This window comes from Peromyscus eremicus, chromosome 8a (assembly GCF_949786415.1).
Source record: "Peromyscus eremicus chromosome 8a, PerEre_H2_v1, whole genome shotgun sequence".
NCBI classification, from domain to species: Eukaryota; Metazoa; Chordata; class Mammalia; order Rodentia; family Cricetidae; genus Peromyscus; species Peromyscus eremicus.
In genome coordinates this window covers 46,028,138-46,052,335 of record NC_081423.1, presented here as the reverse complement: position 1 = coordinate 46,052,335, position 24,198 = coordinate 46,028,138, and the positions used below count along the sequence as shown (strand labels likewise).

Here is a 24,198-nt window from a genome sequence, read left to right as displayed (position 1 = left end):
CAAATTATTAAATTACTCCTACTGGGGTCATCACCTCTGATACTGGATTTTTACCCAACCATTGTCGTGAGTCTTAGAAGTACCCCTTTGTACTCATGCAGGGCGCTGTCATCTAAACTTTTAACTACTGTCTGTAGCAGGAATCTTAAATAGTCTTATTAATAAGACAAACCCAGAGCCAGGTCTTGGGGTGAATGCTGGAAGATCAGAGAAGCAGAACAAGCCACAGCTACCTCACCTCGCCAGTTCCTCAGCTGATCCTGTTTCCTCAGACTGGAAGCCTCTGAGTCCTTATCCAAATGAATCTCAGCTGAACTGTTGCTCAAAAGCCTAAAAACTTAACCAGCCTAGTGCCTGGTTTTCACGCCTTATATACCTTTCTGCTTTCTGCCCTCACTTCCTGGGATTAAAGGCTCAGTTTCTGGGATTAAAGGCGTGTGTCACCATGCCTGGCTGTTTCCAATGTGGCCCTGAACTCACAGAGATCCAGACAGATTTCTGCCTCTGGAATGCTAGGATTAAAGGCATATGAGTGCCACCATTTTCTAGCCTCTATGTCTATCTAGTGGCTGTTCTGTTCTGTCTAAACCCCAGATAAGTTTATTAGGGTGCACAATATTTTGGGGGACACAATACCACCACAGCTGTCTTTACTGTTCTCCCCCCGACCCCGCCGATGTTTTTCATCTCTAAGAGGCTCAAGGGTTAGCATTAGGTAAAGAAACCTATTTATAAAGAGTTGGCAGCATCTCTGCAGGCTCACCTAATCCACATCAGTGTCAGTTGATCTTAGCTGCAGAGATACTAAAAAAAGAAACATTAGCAAGAGCCAGTACAGTGTATGTAAGCATTACAGCTGCAGTGGAAAGGTGTCCTGGCAGCCAGGAGCCAAGGAATACCACAAAGTCACACTGCACAACGCACCTCACACAAGAGATTTATTGGGAGGGGGAAAACCAGAGGGTGGCTTCCTCTGCTTGGGCGATCAATGACAGCCAACTGACAGGATACAAGGCTTAGAAAGAGTTTCTGGGGAAGGGGTAGAACTTTTCAGGGTGGAGCTTTCCAGAGTGGAGATTGGTGGGACTTCATACCCATAGATGGGGCTTTTTACTCTGTAGGATGGGGGCAAGGCCCAGCAGTTAGGGCAGTTAGAGCATTCTGTGGGTGGAACCTGGCAGTGAGGGGTCCTCGGGGGAGGGTGGCCACTCACGTGGCTCAGGGGACTTACAGGATATAAATATCCCGTCACTTTTATCAGCTTGCTCTGTCAAAAGACCAGTGTCCGGTACAGTGACACAGTTGGTGGGTATTACCTCAGGGTGGGGTACAGGGGCACAGATGGTGTGTGTCACTTCATCTGGCCCTCCGTAATCCACAGATGTTTTCCTTTTCTCCATCTGGCTTCATCCTTGTCAGCTGTCACTTCTGTGGGCTCATGGCGCACTTCCCCACCTCAGTTAGTCCCTGGGCTGGCCTTGCACTCCAGCCAGCTTGCCTGCCACTGGAGCCAGCTTCTTGAGTGCTACAGGCTCCAGACTAGCAATGTGGCTCTCACCTTCCTGTTGAGCACACCGGGTTGCTGAAAGTATCCCAGGATAGCCAAACAATCGCCACACCTGTTGTGGGATATCTGTACACTGTGTGAAGCTGTATTGCTGTCATAAAAAGCTCAACGCTCAATAGCTAGGCAGGAGGTCTAGAAAGGACTTTTGGGCAGAGAGAGAGAACACTGGGAAGAAGAAAGGCAGAGTTGCCAGCCAGAGATGAGAGGAAACAGGAAGTGCAAGATAAGAGATAAAGATGGTCAGGTGGTGGTGGCTCATGCCTTTAATCCCAGCACTTGGGAGGCAGAGGTAGGTGGATCTCTGTGAGTTCAAGGCCAGCCTGGTTTACAAAGTGAGTTCCCAGACAGGCTCCAAAAACTACACAGAGAAACCCTGTCTCAAAAAAACAAAACAAAACAAAAAAAAATTAGAGGTAATGCCATGTGGCAGAATGTAGATTAATATAAATGGGCTATTTTGAGTTATAAGAGCTAGTTGAGAACAGGCCTAAGCCAATAGGCCAAATTTTCATAATTAATAAGTCTCCATGTCATTGTTTATGGGCTGACAGTCTAAAGAAAAGTCAGACTACACACCCCCAGTACCCACCCCTAGGACAGGATTAACCCTTTTTTTTTAACCTGTATTGATTTATCAGTTATGTCCCCTCTGAATTTCTCAGGCTTTAAAACTTCCAGAAGCTCATAAGTACATCATGGACTTTCTGTCTTTTCTCTATGAATGCCAAGATGGCACAAATCTTGCTATGTCTGCCATTTAAGTAACCTAGACAGGCCCCTTTCTCTGTTTTGCCCTTCTCTTATCTCCTCTAAATTCTTTTACGGTTTTTATAAGTCCAATTTAGAAGCCAGGGTAGGTCATGAAGATCACCAAAGCCCATCCTACAACGTAAAGATTATATCCCACCATGTGCCTTAAAAGCCCCATGCTATGCCCAAGGTCCCTGATGAATCAACCTCTTAAATCTCTGGTAAATACAAGCCCATCATTCCCACCACCATTTGTTGTAGAGGCTGTCTTTCTGGTGTGTGTCTTTGGCATATATAGGGTCTATCATAGAGAAAGGTCCATGAGCTATGAAAAAATGTACATTCTGGGGTATTTGGATGGACTGTTCTATAGATGTCTGTTAGGTTCGGTTGATGTGATGTCACTGAATTCCAATATTTCTGTGTTCTGTCTGGGTGGTTGTCAGTTTATGAGAGTGGGGTAGTGTAGTCATCTACTACTACTGTTCCTGGGTTACTCTTTGACTTTACCTCTGGCAGTATTTAACTTTATGAAGCTGCGTGCAACTGTGTTTGTGGCATACAGGTTTAGAGTAGTAATCTTCTCTTGATGGATTGTAGTATGAGGTGGCCTTTATCTTTTCTCACAATTCTGACTTGAAGTCCGTTTTAGCAGATATTAGAACAGTTGCCCCTACTCATTTCCCAGTTCATGTGCTTGGAATACCTTCTTCTAGCCTTCCACCCCAAGGTGGTATTTCTCTTTTATGGCAAGGTACGTTTATTAGAAACAACAAATGCATGGTTCCTGCTTTGTGACCCAGTCTCCAGTCTGTATCTTTTAATTGTGGAATTAAGACCATTAATATTCAGAGTCATTGTTAAAAGATGTGTATTGGTTCCAGACATTTCTTAACTTTGTAAAGACTGGCTTTTTCTCCTTCCTCTGTTGCTTAATTATTACTCTAGCAGGTTTAATCTGCCCTGTGGCCTCATGGATGGGTTTGTTTTTCTCTGCAGTCTGAAGGATGTCTTAGGCTCTTCTGTACATATGATTTAGTGGTTATAAGGACATTAGCCTATTTTTAATCATGAAAAGTTTTTGTTTCTCCTTCAGTTATGACAGATAGCTTTTTTGGGTCTGTAGTTGTCTTTGAGAACTTGAAAAACATCCTTTTGGGCCCTGTTGGCTTTTAAAGTCTTTGTTGACCAATCCACTGTTCCTCTGATGGGCCTGACTTTATATGTGATTTAATGTTTCTCTCTTGCCATTTTCAATATACTTTCTTTGTTTGGTGTATTTGGTGTTTTAGTTATAATATGATGAAAGGAGGTTCTTCTCTGGTCTTGTCCATTTGGTGTCTTACATGCCCCCTGTATCTGGATTGGCATCTCTTTTCCTAACTCATAATATTATTATGATTCTTTTGAAATGTTTCTAGAATGAGATTCTTCTTCTATGCCCCTCCCCTAATCACTAAACTCTGAGTATGCCCCACTCAATGTTTATCCCCCAACATACTCAGTCGTTTATCCTTCAACAGTCATTGAAGCTGACAGGGCCGACTGTCATTAACCGGCTGGCACAGCATTGCACAGTGGAATTCACAGCCACTGTGCTTGTTCTTACAGTTACCATTTACTCAGGGAATACACTATAGAGTGCACACCAGGCAACCTGAATGTCAGCACTGAGGAACTATTTTCTGAACCATGCACTCCAACTCTACCACAACTGAGTCCCACATGAATATTGCAAATGCTTCAACTGAGGGAACTTAGGGAAGGGGAGTGGATGCAGATCATCTGGTTTAAAAAAAAAAAGTATCAAGGGGAACGTGTAGCTGGGAGGGAAGCTTGGATACTTGTGGACAGATTTCAGGAACTATCCAAGCTCTGGGAGGCTATAATTTAGAAGTTTTCTTAAAAGGGAGAAAATATCCGGGAGGTGGTGGCATATGCCTTTAATCCCAGCACTCAGGAGGCAGAGCCAGGAGGATCCAGGACAGGCACCAAAACTACACAGAGAAACCCTGTCTCGAAAAACAAAAACAAAAAAAAAAAGAAAAGTACATGAGATGTAAGTGAAAAATACAGAGAAAAATACCTTATAGTATACTGAGTAGAGAAACAAAAAACAATCTTAACACCTAACAACAATATATCAACAAAAGCAAAACCATCATACGATATATATATATATCAGAGTGGAGATTAAATAATAAAAAATAAATAAAATGAATGCTTATGGAATGGATTGCTGGCACAGCTATGGTGAGTAGAAAGGTGAGTAGGAAGATGAAATTCTCAGAGGCCCCTGGCTCTAGCCAGCCCCATTTGAAGTTGTGGTGGGAAAAGGTCAGTGGGATCTATTCAATGCGGTCACACTGAGAACAAATAAAAGGGTCTAGTGACATCCCCACATCATACACGCACCATGTGTCCATGTCCAGTGACACCTCCACCCCAAGATCCATCTTGACGGTCCTGACATGAGGTTGAAATAGAGGGCAGTCGTGGTCAAGGTGTGGTCCTGTCTATCATCACTCTAAGACCCAGTTGGTCTCTTGTGGAAAGCAGACCAGGTATGTCGCCAGAACTGTGAGATCTCTTTCCAAGACACAACTTTCCCCACTGGCTGGCACCAGGTCCCTTTAGCACATTTTCATTCCTTTCAGGAAGGTTACAGAACCAGAAATTACAGTGTAGATAGATGTCGCCAGTCTTTTCGATCAAGAAATTCCAAGTCAAACAAAAGCTTGGACATTCACCAACTCTGCTGGCTTCTGAGGCTGTAAGTTATAGGTGGCCTCTTTGTCCCCTGGGTGGCTCTCTTTAGCTCCACCGAAGTGACCTGAGGAATAGGTCCCGAGATACCTAGTGCTAGTGAGTGACACGGCCATAGACTCTAGATGTAAATTTTCCAATGTGATTGAATTTCTTAGATCGCCCCGAGGGTTGATAAGCAGTAAACTGTTCCTAAGCTCGAGGAGGGGCGAAGGGGGATTCTGGGTGCTGTAGTCCGGGGGTCGCGGGTTGCGCAGGCGCACTTGCCTGCCCGATGCGGGCCGCCGTGCGGTGCCATTGCTGTCTGCGTTCCCTCTGTGCGAGCGCCCTCCGCCGTCCACCGAACGGCCTCCAGGTACTGCCTGCCCGGGTGCCGGCGTGCGGGACGTAGCCGATCCGGAGCTAGCCTGGCGGACCTGCCCATCCCGAGGGCGAGCAGGCTGGCCCTGCGGCCACAGAGACCGGGTGCAGCAGTATCCAGCTGCGGTCTCCGGTAGAGCCGGGCGCCTGGCGAGGGGCCGCCCGAAGGGCTGGGAGCGCGGAGGCTGCAGCTCCACGAGGACGCCAGCCTTACCACGCCCGAGCAGCGGCCCCGCGTGGACCCGCGTGGAAGTGGAGAGCGGTTAATCGAAGGCCGTCAGCACGGGAGCTGGGCTTCGGCTGAGAGCTGCGCTGTATCCCTTCATCAGGCAGCTTGCACTGGCTGGCTGATTTTTAAGGCATCTCAAGTGATCGCTTTTTAAGTCACGTGTTCCCTGGCATGATCGTGGAATAAAGTGTATTGATTAGGACATGCTGGTCCGAGGTGCTGAAGTTCTCAGCCAAAGTCTGCACTCTTCGTTTTGTTTTGTTTTTTTAATACACTGACATGGGAACCACAAGGGAGGTTTCTCCTTAAGTCTGTTGATAATTATACAGTAGATGGAAGAAAAGCTTGTACATTACAAAAGGATTTACCCAACAGTCACAGGGTAGATGCTAAATCAAACTCAGGTAGGCAAAGAGTGGCAATTGACGAGGACTAAAGACAGCCCATGACAGTCTGGCCCCAGACCTGCAACATTCCAGTTCTCCATAATCACCAAAGTTTTTATTTGTCCGTTAGCCTTGTAGAATCTTTAACACAGCTGAGGCTTTTTTTTTTTTTTTTTTTTCTCCCTGAGAACGTCGGTTCACAAACAGAAGCTGGCCACCGTGTAGCAGGGTGGCTCGTGTCTTGGTTAAAAGGGAGATGAGATGCTGCAAGGTGATTAGCACCGCCCACTTATTTTTGCTCTTTGAGTCAGCCGTTTTAAAATTTTATTTTTAATCATGTTTGTGGCAGGGGAAGCGTGCATGCCACAGAGCGTGTGTGGAGGTCAGAGGACACTTGTGAAAGTTGGTCCTTTCCATTCCAACAGCAGGTTCTGGTCCATCAGGCTTGGCAGCAAGCCCCATACCCACTGGGCCATTTCCCTAACCCAAGCTTTAGAGAAATCTCATTGAACAGAAGTTGTTGTTCTTTGAAAATTTTTATTTATTTTTTTTATTGACAGTTTTACAATATTTATTACAACTCAGTACTATGTGTTTGGTTTATTGGCTCTTTTTCAGTTTTATTTGGACTGGACAGTGGCTTGTCTAGTCCATTATTTAGAGAATTAGCTTTTGGACTTATTCCCTGTCTTTCTTTGTTTTCTTATTCATTGGTTTCTTCTTTTAATATTTCTTCCTCTTCAATTGTGGTTGCTTAATTATTTGTTCTCTTTAGTTGAATGTTTAATGTTTTAATTACTTTTAAACTTTTTTACTTCAAAGCATCTAGGATTGTCAAGTGAATCTCTTTAAAGTTCTGTCAGCAATCCAGGCATTTTTTTAATCTTTGATACTCTCATTTTTTTTTTTTTTCAAAACTCGCCAGCAATTGTTTTGGAGTTTCCTCTTGACTTCATCCTTACTAAGAAGGTTTGACCTTTATCACCACCTCTCCCCTTTTAGAAATACATCTAATTATACTGGGTAGCGGTAGAGATAGTCAGTTTCTCTCTAAGTAGTGTAGGACATCAGGATCCCCACAAGGCATGCCCTAACAAAGTCGGCCACCACCTAGTGATTCCTAAGCATCTTCTTCAATATTGAAGGTCTAACGTTTAATCTTCACTGTTATTCTGGTTTTTCATTTGGGTTTGCCTCATATAAGAAAGGCAGGCTAAAACCTGCTTGAATATGACATTGGGAGGGAACATGTCAACGCCTCTGACTTAAAATTGTAATGCTTCCTTTACAAGAAGTTGAAGCCCCTGAAAATTTCAGGAAATTCGATTATCACAGGGAGAGTCATGGAGTATTTGATAGGTATGGCGAAGAAAAACCGGATCATTTGCCTTCACTCTGCAAACTGGTCTAGTAGGAAAGGTGTAGGCTTAGGGATTAAGTTGACTTAGAGGCATGTACCAGCAGGGCCTTGAGTAGTGGTTTGGATTTTCTAAGCGTTAATTTCCTCTTTTGTGGATTGGGACAATAATGCCCATCAGATTGATGTAAAGATTAAATGCTAGTGTATTTTTAAAGCTGCTTTACAGTATCAGAGCTACCAGCTATGTCTACATTTGATGATATTATGAGCTCCAAGTCTCCAGAAAAAAAGAATGTTGGTCTTGATCTTCCCTGTGCTCCCTCACAGGCTCATCCCCGTGCTCCCTCACAGGCTCATCCCCATGTTCCCTCACAGGCTCATCCCCGTGCTCCCTCACAGGCTCATCCCCATGTTCCCTCACAGGCTCATCCCCGTGCTCCCTCACAGGCTCATCCCCGTGCTCCCTCACAGGCTCATCCCCGTGTTCCCTCACGGGGCTCATCCCCGTGCTCCCTCACAGGCTCATCCCCGTGCTCCCTCACAGGCTCATCCCCGTGCTCCCTCACGGGGCTCATCTCCGTGTTCCCTCACGTGGCTCATCCCCGTGCTCCCTCACAGGTTCATCCCTGTGTTCCCTCACAGGCTCATCTCCGTGCTCCCTCACGGGCTCATCCCCGTGTTCCCTCACGGGCTCATCCCTGTGTTCCTTCACAGGCTCATCTCCGTGCTCCCTCACAGGCTCATCCCATGCTCCCTCACGGGGCTCATCCCTGTGTTCCCTCACGGGGCCCTCCTGTGTTCCCTTGTGGGGGTCCTGCAAAGTTATATCAGGGTTCCAGGACTGGTCTTCATGGCTTTCTTCTCTTCCCTGCACACCTCTTGGCAGGCCAGCCTCCCTTCCAGAAAGTGGATCACAGAGGCAGACATTATGGATGCTGTGCTGTTGGCACTTGGGCCTCTGGTGAGTCGGGGTCTTCTGTTTCTGACCTGCTGCACTGGCTGGAGAACATGTCTACTGTTCCTGGAATCGCGAAGCTTCTCTGCCTCATCCACACTCCTTTTACCGAGAGCAGAACCAAATCGTTTGACCCACAAAAAGTGGGGTCATCACAATAAAAGTTATAGTCTATAAAAGGACTCACTGTATGTTGGGGGCACAAAGGTCCCTGTACCCACAGAGCAGTAGGGAACCAGAATGTTAAATACACAGGGGCCTCTCCTCAGTGGAGGAGATGAAATACACGTTTTCTCACCCAGAAGGCTGGGAATGGCTATTGTTAGTGACCTGGTGACCTTTTGCTATCTGTGGTGACCTCACCCACCTTTTGCTATAGAGGCAGACCTCAACAAGAATGTTTATCCCAGACTCTCCCTCCCTAGACCTTTATCTTTAGCTTCCAATTAAACCCATCCTTGTTGGGGGGATGAACTTCATGGCCTGCTGACTTCTATACTTTATCAGAGACCACACTAGATTCTAGGCCTTTTAGCTATAGGACCTACCCTCATGGTCACATTGTAAAGGAGTTTCTAAGTAGCCACGCCTTAAGCTTTATTGTGCACCTGAAATTGGGGTGATTGTTGCCTGGAAACTTTTTCCCAGTTTCAAACTGTTTGAAATATGCTAATTGAACCATCTGTTGTCAGACTCCCCAGGTCTGATCCAGGTTGACAAGTCAATCTGAACAGAATTTTCATTCTCACCTTTTTGTGGTTGGCTTCCCTACCTGGACACCTGCAGGTGTCCCCTTCAACAATATGTAGTGAATAAAAGTATCAAGATACCTGGTCTTTCCAAAAAAAAAAAAAAAAATCTGGGTTATTTTTAAATATTATACCAGTCTTGAAATTTTACTTTTGGAGTGTCTTACAGGATATTTATTTGTAAGGATGGCATATTCTTCAATTGAGAAAAAAATTGGGAGAGGGGGTATATGTACACACACACACATACATGCACACACATGTTGTGTACCCCTTACTCACAGGTTATCCTGCCCATGCTCAGTGCTCTCTATTTTCTACCCACTAAGAAGTCCTCAAGCTTAGTAGATGATGTAGACAGAAAGGTGTGTAAGACGCAGTGCTTGGCTATCAGGAGCTACAGTCTCATTGGGAGTAAACAATAACCAAAAAATATGTTATATAATGTGTTTAGGCAAATAGTATGTTTAAAAAAAATGGGTGTTGTGTAAGGAAAGAAGTGGGATATGGATGTTCTCTAAGTTGGTTGTGGAAATCTCATGAGGATCAGTAGATTTAGGCTGTGCCCAATTACAAGTGGAATTTGGGTATCGACTTCCACTTGTGAAAATGCTGCAGTAAGAAGGGGATACGAGGGTGATGCCCTAGGGTAGAGCAGAAAGAACAAGATGTTAGATTTCAATGGGAAAGTAAAAGATAGGTCGGAAACTTGGATAAAACTGGATATTTTAATGTTTCCCTGAAGATGTTGTGTGTCCCTAAGCTGGCCAACTAAGGCTACATTGTCCGGATAGTGAGCACCAGGATCCTGCTCTCCCCCAGCACAGGGATTACAAGTGTGTGCTACCACACCAGCATTTTCTCTGTGAGTGTCAAATCAAACTCAGGTCCTCGAGCTCACAAGGCAAGCACGTCACAGCTGGGCTGTCTGCCCAGACCTGGGCTGATTTTTCCATTGTAGAAAACAGGTGGTGTTCACAGGTTTGGAAATATCCAAATAATAATTCTTGCACAAGACAGATACATTCTAAGAGACAGCTCTAGTCCCCATAGGAAAGAGATGCATGCAGTGTTCTGAAGGCCCTGTTATTGCTTGGCCTTTATTTTGATAGGTTTGCTGTTTAAAACTTTTGAAATATCCAGTTATCTTTCTCCGTTATGTGTCTTTGTCACCATCTCAGACAAAGTGAAGGAGGACGATGCCTGGACACTAGGGGCCTAATCTCAGCCTAAGTAAAGGAGTGAAAAGGTCATCACCTGCACTTCAGCTGCAGTGGCCTGATGGTACCTACTGAGGCTCTGCTGAGGTTCCTAGGCAGGGACTGAGTGATCCTTTCCTGTGTCCCTTCAAAGTTCTGAAGTTACACAGCCATGTGAAGATCTGTACCTTCAGCAAAAGAAACAGTTGGTGAAGGTGCTATCTACCATCATTTGTGAGGGGGATAAAGAGTAATATATACCTTACTGCCTCTGGCTCTGTCCTTCCCAGCTCGTTGAAAGTTCACAGTGAATACTTGGAAAGGTAGGGTAGCCTAGAGCTGGCGGCATCCATTTGGGGGATTTCTTTTCTACTAGTAGTGGTAGCCCTAAATTTGGCAGGTGGTCACACTATAATTACCAATGGTAACGTATCCTTTAGTCCTGGAGTCTGAATCTTGCTTTGCATGATAAAACCTAATGCAATTTAAAATACCAGGAACATAGTAGCATCCATAATAATCAACTTAAGACAAATTTAAGTAGGTTTACATTTTAATTTTCATTATAGGGACTGGGAGCTGACTCCAAAGGTAGGGTACTTGCTATGCAAGTGTGAGGATTGGAGTTGGGATGCCCAGAACCATGTGATGCTGTAATGAATGTGGGGAATCTTTCAGAATAAAATCACACTTAACTGTACATCAGAGGATTCATACTAGAGAGAAACCATATAAATGTACTGACTGTGAGAGAGCATTCACCAAAATGGTCAATGGCAAGGAGCATCAGAAAATTCATACTGGAGTGAAATCCTGTAAGTGTTGTCATTGTGGAAAGTTCTTCAGGACTAAGTCATACCTTATTGTACATCAAAGAACCCACATTGGAGAAAAACCATATAAATGTAATGAATGTGATAAAGCATTCACGAATACATCACAGCTAACTGTGCATCAGAGAAGGCATACTGGAGAGAAACCCTATAAATGTAATGGATGTGGGAAAGTATTCACAAGTAACTCAGGATTTAATACTCATCAGCGACCACATACTGAAGAGAAACCATTCAAGTGTAATGACTGTGGGAAAGCATTTAGCCAGATGGTGCATGTCACAGAACATCAGAGGATCCATAGTGGAGAAAAGCCCTATAAATGTGATGTGTGTGGGAAAGCCTTCAGGAGGGGTTTGTACCTTACAGTGCACTGGAGAACACATACTGGAGAAAAGCCCAAACCTGTAAGGAATGCGGGAAAGGTTGTATTACTTTGTCACATCTAACCCGGCATCAGAGAATTCATACTGGGGAAAGGCCTTTAGAACTAACTCAGACTTCACTGTGCACCTGAGAATGCATACTGGAGAAAAACCCTATAAATGTAATGACTGTGAGAGAGCCTTCAGGAGTAGCTCAAGCCTTACTGTACATCAAAAAATACATTAGAGAGGAACTCAACTAATATAGGGAATAGTGAACCATTCAACCAGTGTTCAGTCAAGAGGAGTCTTATGAGCTGTATTTAATAATTTTAGGGGACTTGTCAATAAAAATTAATTAGATACTGTACATTAAATTAAAAACTATGAATGGTAGAAGAATTTAATTATATTCTTAGAAGTAATTCATACTAGATTAAAAATAGACAAATAAAAGCCTTCATCCCTAGTTCATACTTTACTCACTTAATAAATTAAAGTTAATTGCCTTTATATACTTTAGCCTGTTTTTCTATGGGTTTGTCTTTCCTTATCATCTAGAGATGCCTTGTATATTTTTCTATATTACTCCTTTGTCATGTGTGTAGCAAATGTTTCTCTTAGTTTAGCATTTGTCTTTAAACGTTTATATAGTAAAGTCACATCATTTTAATTTTTTCTTGGTTTTTCATTTTAATTTTATAGTGAAATATTATTTCTGTTTGGGTGGGAGCTCCACCTCAGCCCCTGGCACCCTGGCATTCATATACCCAAAGAGTCTGGAATGTTCTGGTGGAAGATCCACCTCAACTCCCCTCCCCCATCTCTTTTCCCAAACTCGACCCTTCAAAGCCCGCCAAACACAGCTCCTCCCCCAGAGAGGCTCAAGACCCACAGGGTATTTAAGCTGCATCCCAGAAAACAGACATGTGGTTTTCCAGAGTCTCATCCCTGTTTCCTCTCTGGGGGGCTGGACAATCACCTAGGAACACTTTACCCATTAAACCAGAGCTTTTTCTAATTCAGTCTGATTTGGTCTGATGTGGATTGCTGCGTCAGTGGAGAGGCCTATTGGGGTGCAAAAAAAACTTATCAATATCTTCTTAGGTTCTTGATTTTTTTTTTTTTTATTTGAAAGGCCTGCCTTTGGTCCCTAAGTTATACATAATCTAAATTTTGTTTGAAATTTTTTGATAATTTAGTATTTACATTTAAGTCTTTAACACTAGACTGAATGTCTCCTGAATGAGATTCCAAATGACCATGAGCCTATGAAAAGATTTTTACCTAATTAGTACTCAGGGAAATGCAAATTTAAACTGATGAACTGAAACTTCTACTTCATAGAGTTGGCAAAATTGAACCTTTTGTTGAGGGTAGGGTTTTGGGAAGCCATGTACTCTTCATTAAAGGTTTTGTAGCTTGTATTTCCACCAGCAATCCTGTGACTGTATACTATTGAAGCTACCCATTCTTACTTGGGAATGTGATCTGTAGAAATAAATGTAGGGAAAAGGGGCTGGCTAAAGAAATCCATCCTGACAATGGAGCCCAGAACTAGGGAAAGATGGCTCAGATAAGGCCAGTGAAAGAAACACAGTTTGGCTCAGATCAGAGCCATCTCTGCCCTGGCCAACTGACTTGTGAAACCAACCAATCACAGAGCAGGATAGTAGAATCCTGGCCCTGGGGCCCAGGACCAGGGAAAGAAATGCAGCCTGGGTTTGGGACCTGAGCCAGAGAAATGAACACTTTATCCACAAATCCAGAACCAAGGAAACTTTCCCTGACTCTGACTCTCCTGAGCAGTCAGAAAAACTTCCCTTCCAAGGTGTCCGGAATACCTCACCCTCCAAGGTTGAGCTGTCTCTTTGCAGCTCTAGCCATCAGAGTTGTGCTAAACAGCTCCAGATGTCAGGGACACTTCCAGAGCAGAGCTGTTCTGAGCAGCTTGAGGTGTATGGGATACCTCGCCCTCCAGGGCTAAACTGTCTCTTTGCAGTTCCAGCCATCAGATCTGTCCTAAGCAGCTCAAGGTGTTGCCTGACTCCCCAAGTAGTCAGGATATCTTTCCCAGAGTTGCAGAACTCACATTTTGGTGCCAAAACCTGGGACCAAACCCACAGAGTTGCAACAAATACTTACAATAAAACATCCTCAAATGTAAGAAAACATAAGGATCTTTGTTGAAGTATTGTTTTTGTAGGGCCGAAAGTCACAACTAGAAAGTGCCAATTAATAGGAAAATAGATAAATGTTGATATATCCACATTTTGGAACAGCCTGGTAACTTAAAATGAGTTACAGATATACTAATTTCAAGATCCCCCCCCCAATTTTTATAAGTAATTGCTTGTTATAATAAGTGTATATACGTAAGATTTAATTTTTGATGAAGTATCACAGGTAATGTGCACTCACATGATAACTAGATTTACATGGAGACAGATATAGAAAAAAGTACATTAGGCTATAAGTACTAGCTTGCGGGAGTCTGTGGGAATTCAGCTCCAACCTGCTCCCACCTTTCCAAGGGTTCTTAGGTGGTGGAGAGAGGGATGAGGAAATATTAGGTAGAAAGATAGAAAGAGACGATAAGAAAGATAGAGATGCAGGATAGCTTCAGGAGGGCATGAATAGAAACTTAGGGTAGAGTAGGTTTTCTCCAGTGCCAGACCTGGGGCGCAGAAAGCAGCGTTGGGGACCGAGCAGCCACTGCGAACTTAGCAGTCGGAGAAAGAGAAGTCCCTTCAGAGACTGACACCCTCAGAAAGCAGCAGCGAGAGGGGCAGCTGCCCCAGCCAGGCATTGGCAAGCGCAAGTGGCAGGTGCTGATTGGCGCACAGGCGGCTGTGGAGACAGGGCAGCATCCCCCAGGGCAGAACCAAGGTGGAGGTAGTGCTGCAGACATGCCCAGGATGTGGAAAGTGCAGCGGAGGTTTTGAAATCCTCCCTGCAATGAAAAGAACAGGGTCTGAGTGCCTAGCAGCTGTGGCTACAGAGCAGAAACTGCTGAGTGAGGCAGAGCCGTGCTCCAGGCTGAACAGCTGAGACTCACGCTGGAACTCGGGCCAGCCTGAGCTCCCAGCCGCAGGGTAAGGCAGGGTAAGGCGTAGCCATGTGGCTACCCTGAGGGTGGCATTTGGCCATGCTAATGAGGCAGCACACAGAGGACGCAAGGCCGTTGGTAGAGCAGGTATTGGAGCCAGAGTGCAGTGGTTGCGCTGGCAGAGGCTGGGTTTCCTCCCGAACCCAGGGTGCTAAGTGAGAGACTCAGCTCATAGCAGCAGGGCGGCTGGGTATTGACCCAGGGCCCTCCTAAAGCTATCCTGGGTCTCTTGTCTTTCTCCTCGTCGTTTAGGTCTATCTTTCAACCTAATATTTCCTCATTCCTCTCTCCTCCACCCAAGAAACCTTGGAAAGGTGGGAGCAGGTCGGAGCTGGTCTCCCACAGACTCCCCCACATTAGCTACTTTGAGGGAAGGCAGAAAAGGAGAAAGGATTACAGGGTGAAAAGACTATAAACATAGAAACATGTGAATGTAGCACGTGTGTTATAAAACTACATGTGGTATTAGTACTTCTATGGATTTTTGAGAGAGATGAATGAAGAAATAGTCTCTAAAAAATTAGCGGTTGTTACAGTTACCAGACTAGCAGATGCTATTGGATATTTCTGTGATTTTCTGTACCTTTACATTTCTCTTTGCAATGAACATGTAATATTCACAAAAAAAATGAAAACAAAAATAACATTTTTCTTCTGAAATCAATTTACTGTACGACTACTGTGTTCCGTGAAGTACTTTTTAGTTGCTGGATGCATGATGGTCGGAGCAAAGTACTCACAGATCTGAGGACATGGAAATAGGCTGTGATGTTGTAGAGGTTGCAGATAAGTTATTCACCAGCTTGCGCCTCTTAACCTGAATTTCAGTTGAGGTAGTGATAGAAATTTCAGATGAAAAATAAATCTGGACGCCGGTGCCATCCTTTTTGTAGACGCGACCCAGTGGGATCTTCGGTGATCCTCACTTCACCTCAGCTATTCCCTATCGGCGCCTCTTCACCAAGATTGTGTTCAAGAAATGTGATGAGGAGAGGGTGTCCAACTGTATCCAGCTGAAAACTTCAGTTATTAAGGGTATTAAGCGCCAACTGACTGGGCAGTTTCCAGGTATCGAGCTATGGCTTAATCAAACAATGCCTAAGAAAGATCCCGTCAAAATAGTGTGACGCCATGAACACATGGAAATCCTTACAGTCAATGGAGAATTATTGTTTTTCAGGCAGAGAAAAGGACCTTTTTAATCCAACGCTAAGATTACTTCACAAATACCCATTTGTCCTGCCACACCAGCCGGTCAACAAAGAAGCCATCAAATTTGTGCTCAGTGGTGCAAATATCATGTGTCCAGGTTTAACATCTCCTGGAGTGAAGCTCTGCACTGCTGCGGTAGATATCATCTTTGTGGTCACGGCAGAAGGGAAAGAACACACCCTGTGTGTCAGAGTCAGAAGGTGGCCGCAGCAGACATTGAGAAAGTCAACAAGGGCATCGGCATTGAGAATATCCATTATCTGAATGAAGAGCTATGGCACATGAAGACATATAAGTGAGACTTAGACGCAATGCACTTGAGCTAACTATAAATACTGTATCTGTGTTTGTGTCTGTATGTGACATCATGAACACAATGCCTCTGTGGTTATGCTGAATAAATTCAACAGACACCTTTAAAAAGGGAGGGGGGGGAATAAATCTGAATAATGTCCCAAACTTTTGTATTGGTTGTAGATCAGATGCCTACAACCTCAGAAAGTAGTTCCACTTTCAACATGATACTGAAAGTAGTTGTTCCAGTAGGTGCCTCATTGCATATCCTCAGAACTTCTTGGTCAAATAGAGAGAGGAAATAGCCAAAAACTTGCATAACCCTAAATCAGTACTCAAAATTTTTGAGAATACAAGGAAATGCCTGGAGCCAACATGAGAACCTAGAGGCTGTAACCCAGGTACCAGAAGATCTAACAGACCATGATAGAGAGCCAAAAGATCAAGACAGGATATGCTACACATCATTTGGAAGTGGTGGAGCCTCACTGGGGGCCTGCCCCTGAAAAGGATTATGGTGTCATAGGCCCCTCTTTTTTCCTTTTGTCTTACTCCCTCACATGTAATGTGAATTTGTGCCATGCCTACCATGACGCACTTCTTTCTCATCACAGACCAGTGCAACAAGGCCAATTGATCATGGCCCGGAACCTCCAAATCTTTGAGGCAAAATCAGCCCTCTCTCCTTGTGAGTTTACTGCCTCAAGCTTTTTGTTACAGTAACTGGATGCATGGGTTAAACACAGTAAAAAGTCACATAGGACAAAAAACAAAGCACTTTCCCTTTATATTGGTTTGACCAAGAGTGGACCCCTGTTTGAATTCTCCACTTCTCTCCCTGTGTCTTCCATCTGTCTGTCACTTAGAATGTCTTGCTAGTCTGTAGTCTGTCTTTTGTGTCTGTGCCCGTGACAAGGGGCTGTTGTTCTATATTTAACAGCACAGAACGCATCACAGAGAAAGGAGTAAGGGACACTTTACAGTTTTACAAGAGATCAAGTCACTGACTCCAACTGACCCAGATAACAGGATTGCCAACACACCTTTTACCAAGCAATAGCTATATGTTGTTTCCAGCATTTGTGGCAGATAGATATTTGTTGTGTAGATCACTTTTGACCTATTTGTTGTTTTCAGCAAATGATTATAGCATACACGCATGCAATTCTCTCTAGGTCATGGGGGTCCCTGCAAATGCCATGGCCAGCAGAGTAATGATCCACATGAGACAAGAAGGCAATCAAGTTCAGCACGACTTAGTTAGTCAGTGTTGGTTTGAACTTCTAGAGTCTGACCCTGGGCAGTTTACTTTTGATATATTTAAACACAATACAACTTTGGAAAAAAAGTTTTCTGGTGACAGTTATCACAATAATGCTTAAGGCATGACTACATCAAAACTCTTTTGCAAAGTACATGTGACCACTTCCATAAAAATGAGTTCTATTGACTGAGAAACAATGCTCCAGATAAAGGTCTGGGAGGAAGAGTTTGGGATAAACATAATAGCCTGGGAGATTGGGATAAGGCCTGGCCCTGCAGATAGCATAGATTACCAGGTGATTAACTACATCCATTCCCAGCTTTCTGGGTGGAAACAAGTCTCTTCCATTGAAGAGACAAGCCTGCATGTTAACATTTTTGGTTTCCCTTGTGGCTTATCTGTGTGCACAAAGACCTCATGCCCTCTACACTAGGTCATGAAAGATTATATAATTTAAGATTAGAGCTATGTGTTAGCTTACATTGTTAAAACTGATCACATGGGAAATCCAAGACATGACCTTATAAAGATTAAAGAAATCAGAGAGCAGCCTTTTAAAATCAAATGTTCTGTCTCTTATTGCACTTGAAGAGAAAAAAATACTTTCTATCTCTTGTCAGTCCCTTTGCCCAATGCCGTGTGCTGTTTACATTCACTGAGGAGCAGGCTCTGGACATGGGATTTGGCCCTCTTACTTCAGACCCAAGCATGTTTGTCCTGGTGTCCTCCAAAGCCCCTCTCCTGAGTCAGAATGGTCCAAGGAATAATAAAATACAGCAGCCCAAGACTGAAGGCATTGTGCCCATAAGGACCACTAAGGGATAAACTTTCCAATAGAAGCTACTATTGTTTATCTCATGATATAAAGATGTCTATAGTAAGATGAGTTAATGGAATGCTCATCCACAGAGAAGACAGGGAAGACTTCCTGCCTAGAATTCTCTCAGCCAGTAACTCCAACATAATAGACCCAACAGGGCTTTCTTGGTTGATTTGAGGGATGTAGACATCGATTTGAGGATGCTTTGCTATGTTCTCTCTATAAGCTACTTTCACTCACTGAAAACCAGAAGCACAGCTGGAGTAGAGCCTTCTCTGGGCTGTGCAGACTACAAACCAAAGGCAGAAAGACCTGAAGGCAGCTGCTGCGGAATCGATCATGAAAAGAAACACAGAATGAAGAGGAGGAAGCCCAGCAGCCCCTTTCTGCCATATTTTGATCAAGGGGAGGAATCAAAACAAGGTGGGAAAAAAAAAAGACAGTTTTTTTTAATCCTAAAAAATGTCACAAATGGGAAGAAAAAAAAAAAAAACACTTTTAAAAAGAATGCCCAGCACTCGGGAGGCAGAGCCAGGTGAATCTCTGCGAGTTCAAGACCAGCCTGGTTTACAGAGCGAGTTCCAGGGAGATAAGAGTCCACACCATTTGAGGTGGTTGGAATGAGAATGCCCCCCACTCATAGGCTTGTATATTTGAATGCCTGGTCCCCAGATGGCGGGACTGTTTAAGAAGGACAGCCAGACTTACACAGAGAAACCCTATCTTGAAAAACAAAAAACAACACAAAGAAACAAAACAAACCTAGGAAGTGTGGCCTTGTTGAAAGGGGTGTGTCACTGAGGCAGGCTTTGAGGTTTCGAAAGCCAAGGCCATTCCCATTTTTTGAAACTGTAAGCCTCCAATGAACTTTTTGTTCTGTGAGTTGGTCATATGATGGTATCTGAGCGAAGCAACAGAAAATTAACTGAGACACCATCACAGGGGGAAGCGTGGCAGCAGACAGGCATGGCAGCAGGAACAGCTGAGCACTCACATCTCAAACCTAAAACAGGAAGCTGAGAGGGTGACTGGAGAATGGTACATAGCTTTTGAAACTTCAAAGCCCACCTGCAGTGATACACTTCCACAAGGCCACACCTAAGCTTCCCCAAACCCACTGGGGACCTCTGGAGTATTCAAAAGCCCGAGACTATGGGGGACATCTCATTTAAACCACCTCAATAAGTAATCATAATTTACTACAATATGTCGTGTATGTAATTTGGGCTCAACTCTCCTTTAAGGGTATTTAAAAAAAAAAAAAACTAAGTAGGGGGGCTGGAGAGATGGTTCAGTGATTAAGAGCATTGGTTGCCCTTCCAGAGGACCCGGGTTCAATTCCCAGCACCCACATGGCAACTTATAACTGTCTGTAACTCCAGTTTTAGTGGCTCTGACTCCCTCACACAGACATGCAGGTCAAACACCAATGCATACAAAAAACAAAAACAAAAACAAAAAACAGTAAGTAAGTGAGTTGTTTAAAAAGGGTATAAAAATAAAGATATTTTTAAATTATTTGTACACAGTGATGAAGATGCTTGGATGTTTTTCCAAAATGGAAAGTGTAAGGATTCGGTCCTTAATTGCGTCATCAGCCTTCGATGGCGTCCCAGCCTAAAAAGTGGGTGGGTCTTCTGTGTGCCCCTCTCTTTCCTTTCCAATCCTTCCTTCCGTCTGTCCTCTCTGCTGCCTCTCTCTCTCTCTCTCTCTCTCTCTCTCTCTCTCTCTCTCTCTCTCTCTCTCTCTCTGCCCCTCTCTCTCCTTCTGTCTCTCCCCCCCCCCCAATAAAGCTCTAAAAAGGTAACCATGGCTGTGATTCTTCCAATCAGCACTCTCCTCCGCCGGCATGGCCGCCACAGGCAGCGGCTAGCCATAAGCAGCGCGCCATTTAACCAACAGAAAGAAAATCTAAAAAGCCTAAAATAAGTCATGAAAGAGCTAAGAAAGTTATGTAAAGTTGATCAAGATGAGGCTTGGACATGATATATATGATATCAAAATTTCTAAGTCTAATACACTGATTAATATCAAACCTCTACATAAAATAAACAATGGAGTTCTCAGAAGTTATTAATCTACTCTTGGTAATAATTCTAAATGCTGATTTAAAAAACATGATGTGTGTCTCACCAAAGCTTATTTAAAAGTGTTTAGGTTTTGCTCAAACAAAGCCCAAGCATTACACCACAGTTAAAAATACTGGACTGGAGTAACTGACATGCTCGGTAACCATACTTCGAGGCCAATACTGATGGTCAGAGGAATTAAAATGGAGACTATTTTCCCCCTACCCTCCAAAGTCAACTAAATCCCAAGGAACTGTGACCGTCTCAAAATGTCCCTTGTCTCTGACGAGTTTCCTATTACCTTGTTCAGAAGGCCATGGAAAATCCACTGGGTGAATTCTAGCCAGGATCCCGTCTGAAAAGAGGGGGGGTCATCACACAGGAAAAACTTCCTCCAAGTCAAGCAAGGCCTTTGACTTATCCCCACGTAGATGGATACCTGGTAAAAGGTAGGGTAAAGAAGCCAGAGGTGCCTCCAAGTCCAAGTACCCCTGAGGACTAGATCCTCAACTGGCCTTGACAATAAAGAAAATTATTAATGTTGACCACCTGTGTGGTCACAAGTGCCCACCAGAGAAGTATAATCAAAGACTAAAATGATTAATACGGTTCTGTAACAGTCCAAGGGACTACAGGATTCAGACATAACCTAGTGAGATGTCATTTAGACAACGATCTCTCACTAATGATTTCTCCTTGATAAGGATAATGCTGCTCAGCCATAGGACTTCATGACCCTCGCTCAGTTCAACACTGCAGCCCCCTCCCTGCAGCTAAGACAAAACTGACCAGGAGCTCTTTGGACGGCTTGTTCTTTTTTGTTTTGTTCTGCCTGTTCTTTTCCTCTAATAAGGGAAGCCTGACCAACTGTTTTCCTAACTACACTCTCAGCAGGATTATAATTACACTAATAGCCCTACTTTGTGTGTGTTACAGGCGCCACCTCACCAGCGTCGCACACCCCAAGGAGATGTGCTCTCCTCAAGGCTGTTCTTCACTGTGGATCTCCACCACTGACTGAGTTCCACCATCGCCCCTTAGACCAACCCCCCTGGGAGGGACTCTGGCTGCTGGCCCCTTCCTACGATGCCCCTTTTGTCAGCTTTAAGCAGAGTGATCTTCACCCCTCCCCCCCCAAAAAACCCCTCCAGAAACAGTGAGGGTGACCTCTGAGAAGAGGAAGTGAGAGCCCAGGAACGACACTGACAGGGAGAGAGGCCACCGATGAGCAACAAAGATAGCAAACTTCTGGCTTTTTCTTCACTCTCCTGGCCTGAAGACAAAGACCTGGCAGACTTTATCTTCTCCCCCACCAGCAGCCCCTTCCCCTTCCGACGATTGGTCCAGGCTGGTCAGATAAATTCAAGGCCAGTCCTGGACCTGTTTACTTCAAGGTATGGACCTGTTAACTCCCCTTCCTTTGTCTCAGCTAACCAATACAAAATGAAGGGGAGGGTACCCATCCCAGGCCCCTCAACTTACACACTCGTTGTGCAACCACTGTGCCAAAGCACGGGCATGCAAGGAAAAATTGCTTCCCAGTCCAACCCAGTGAGAAACATTTCACACATATGCTCCAAAAGCTTCTGCTCTTCACATTCATTGGCATTTCTGAATGCTAGGCTGTTTCTTCTGATAAAACTACATAGATATGTAATATAAATAGTAGATGTAATTTTAGGTGGAAAAATGGGAGGTGGGAGTCAAGCATTGGCCATTTTCCGTTTTCCTTTGTGTGTGCATCCGGGTTCCATTGAGCCGCAACTTCAGCAGCTCAACTTTAAGACCATTGTGAACAAACCTGTTGAACATTCCTGGACTACTTACTAGCCTTTGTGTTGGAAAAGAAAAAAAAAGAAAATTTCCTATTGACAGCTGTTAGCAGGCAGGTATTTGTAGCACTTTTATCACACAGTGGGTGCCATCCGCTCACTGCTTTCCCTGGTTGTCTACATGTGAACACCTGTTGTTAGCATCTGTCTTTTGTGCTGTTCCTGGGAGTGTGCCGTTCAAACGATGAGATTTTATTGAGATGTCAACAGAGATGCAGAAGATGCTCACCCCTAAGAAGAGGGACGTCCAGGATCAGGGTGAGAGTTTCCATCGCTCTGTGTTGGCAAAAGGGACACATTGTTAGATGCTAATGGGAAGAGACACTGTGCAGTTGGGTTAGATGCTAAAGAAGTCTCTACATCACTTATTGTGAAGAAAATTTAGAAAAGAAAAGGATATCAAAATCATAAAATACACTGAATGGTTTTTTTAGTCAGAAGGTGGTAGTGTACTGGAAGGACAAGAGCCCACCTGGAGGAGCTCATAATGGCTGAAGTTAAATGTTTTCAGCAACAAAATTAATAATAAAATTCTATGAATTAACAATATCCATGAGTCTGTATGGTGCAAATGAAGAATTGAATTACTGTTTTAGTCAGGGTTTCGATTGCTGCAAACCCTATGACCAAAAAGCAAGTTGGGGAGGAAAGGGTTTATTTGGCTTACATTTCCACATTGCAGTCCATCACGGAAGGAAGTCAAGACAGAACGCAAGCAGGGCAGGAACCTGGAGGCAGGAGCCAATGCAGAGGCCATGGAGGGGTGCTGCTTACTGACTTGCTCCACATTACCATAAGCCGGCTTCCTTATAGAACCCAGGATCACTAGCCCAGGGATGGCCCCACCCACAATAGACTGGGTCCTCCCCTATCAATCACTAATTAAGAAAATGCTTTACAGACTGGTGCACAGCCCGATCTTTTGAAGGCGTTTTCTCAATGGAGGTTTCCTCCTCTCGGAAGATTACAGATTGTTGTCAAGTTGACATAACTCTAGCCAGTGCAAATACGTATGCAAATAAGAAAAACCAGCTTTCTCTCAAAGGAGAAATACAATGATAATTGTAGATGAAAATCGCCACTAGTCAAATACCACGGGTTAATAGTTGTTCCAGGCAAAACTGCGATCCGGGGGTGCAGGAGTGAGAAAAGTGTGCACGGTCGATAGTATCCCCACCCCCCGCTATTTATCATTATAAAAGGGAGAAGAGTAGCTTTACAATGAAGAAACTCAGCCGGACCTCGTGTAACCACGTGATCTAAGTAATCAGACCTACTAAAGACCCGCACCTCCTGCGTCTCAGGATGGCAGATACTGAGAAGGGCACGCCATTCCTTTAGAGGATGGAGGGGGAGGTGAGGGGACGTGGATGGATAGTAAACCTCCCGAAGATTCAAAGTGAGCTACGCGTCAGACAAAACCACGGTGTTTGTGGGTGCTCCGGGGCGGTAAACCACGCCCTGAGGGCTGGCTGCGCCTGGCCGGCAAAGCTGTGGCTGCGGGGCTGGCTCCGCCCCTTCACCTGGCTGTCCCCCGCGAACGCCTATGGCGTTTTTCCTTGATGTCCACTTGTCAATACGTTTAAGTTTTATAGCTAGAGAAGGAAGAGAAAAGAATGACCCGACTCGGAGCGTTCTGTTCCGGTGCTGTTCCAGGGTCATCTTAAGTGTGACCTGGGGGTCGGTTTTCCTTGCTCCCCGTGCTGGGGACAGAACCTGCCTGGGCGGCTGGGCCTGCAGCGCTGCCTCCGGGACTCTCCGCGCAGATCCCGGAGGAGAAGGAGGAGGAGGAAGAGTTGCGCGAGAAAGCTGCCAGGATGCTGGAGCCTTAGAGTGATCAAATATCACCATGCACTGGGACCTCGTGGCGCAATGGTAGCGCGTCTGACTCCAGATCAGAAGGTTGCGTGTTCAAATCACGTCGGGGTCATGTGTACCTGTTTTCCCGTAACAGTTTGTTGTTTCGGTGAACTAGAAAGGGCAGAGTGGTGACCTTTTCAAATATATAGAAAGGACTTACCCAACGCTTCTCTAGGCGGACCGGGAAACTTAGCCACCTACATGCAAAACCGCCTCCCC

The 24,198-nt window shown here is 44.5% G+C and overlaps 1 non-coding gene and 1 pseudogene across 1 annotated transcript; both read left to right on the top strand.

The window, feature by feature from the left end:
- Positions 1 to 8,346: 8,346 nt before the first annotated feature.
- LOC131916992 (malignant T-cell-amplified sequence 2-like) lies at positions 8,347 to 16,139 on the top strand (annotated as a pseudogene).
- A 7,838-nt stretch (positions 16,140 to 23,977) lies between these two features.
- Trnaw-cca (transfer RNA tryptophan (anticodon CCA)) lies at positions 23,978 to 24,049 on the top strand. Its single transcript has one exon. It is a non-coding gene; the product is annotated as a tRNA-Trp (tRNA).
- Positions 24,050 to 24,198: the final 149 nt, after the last annotated feature.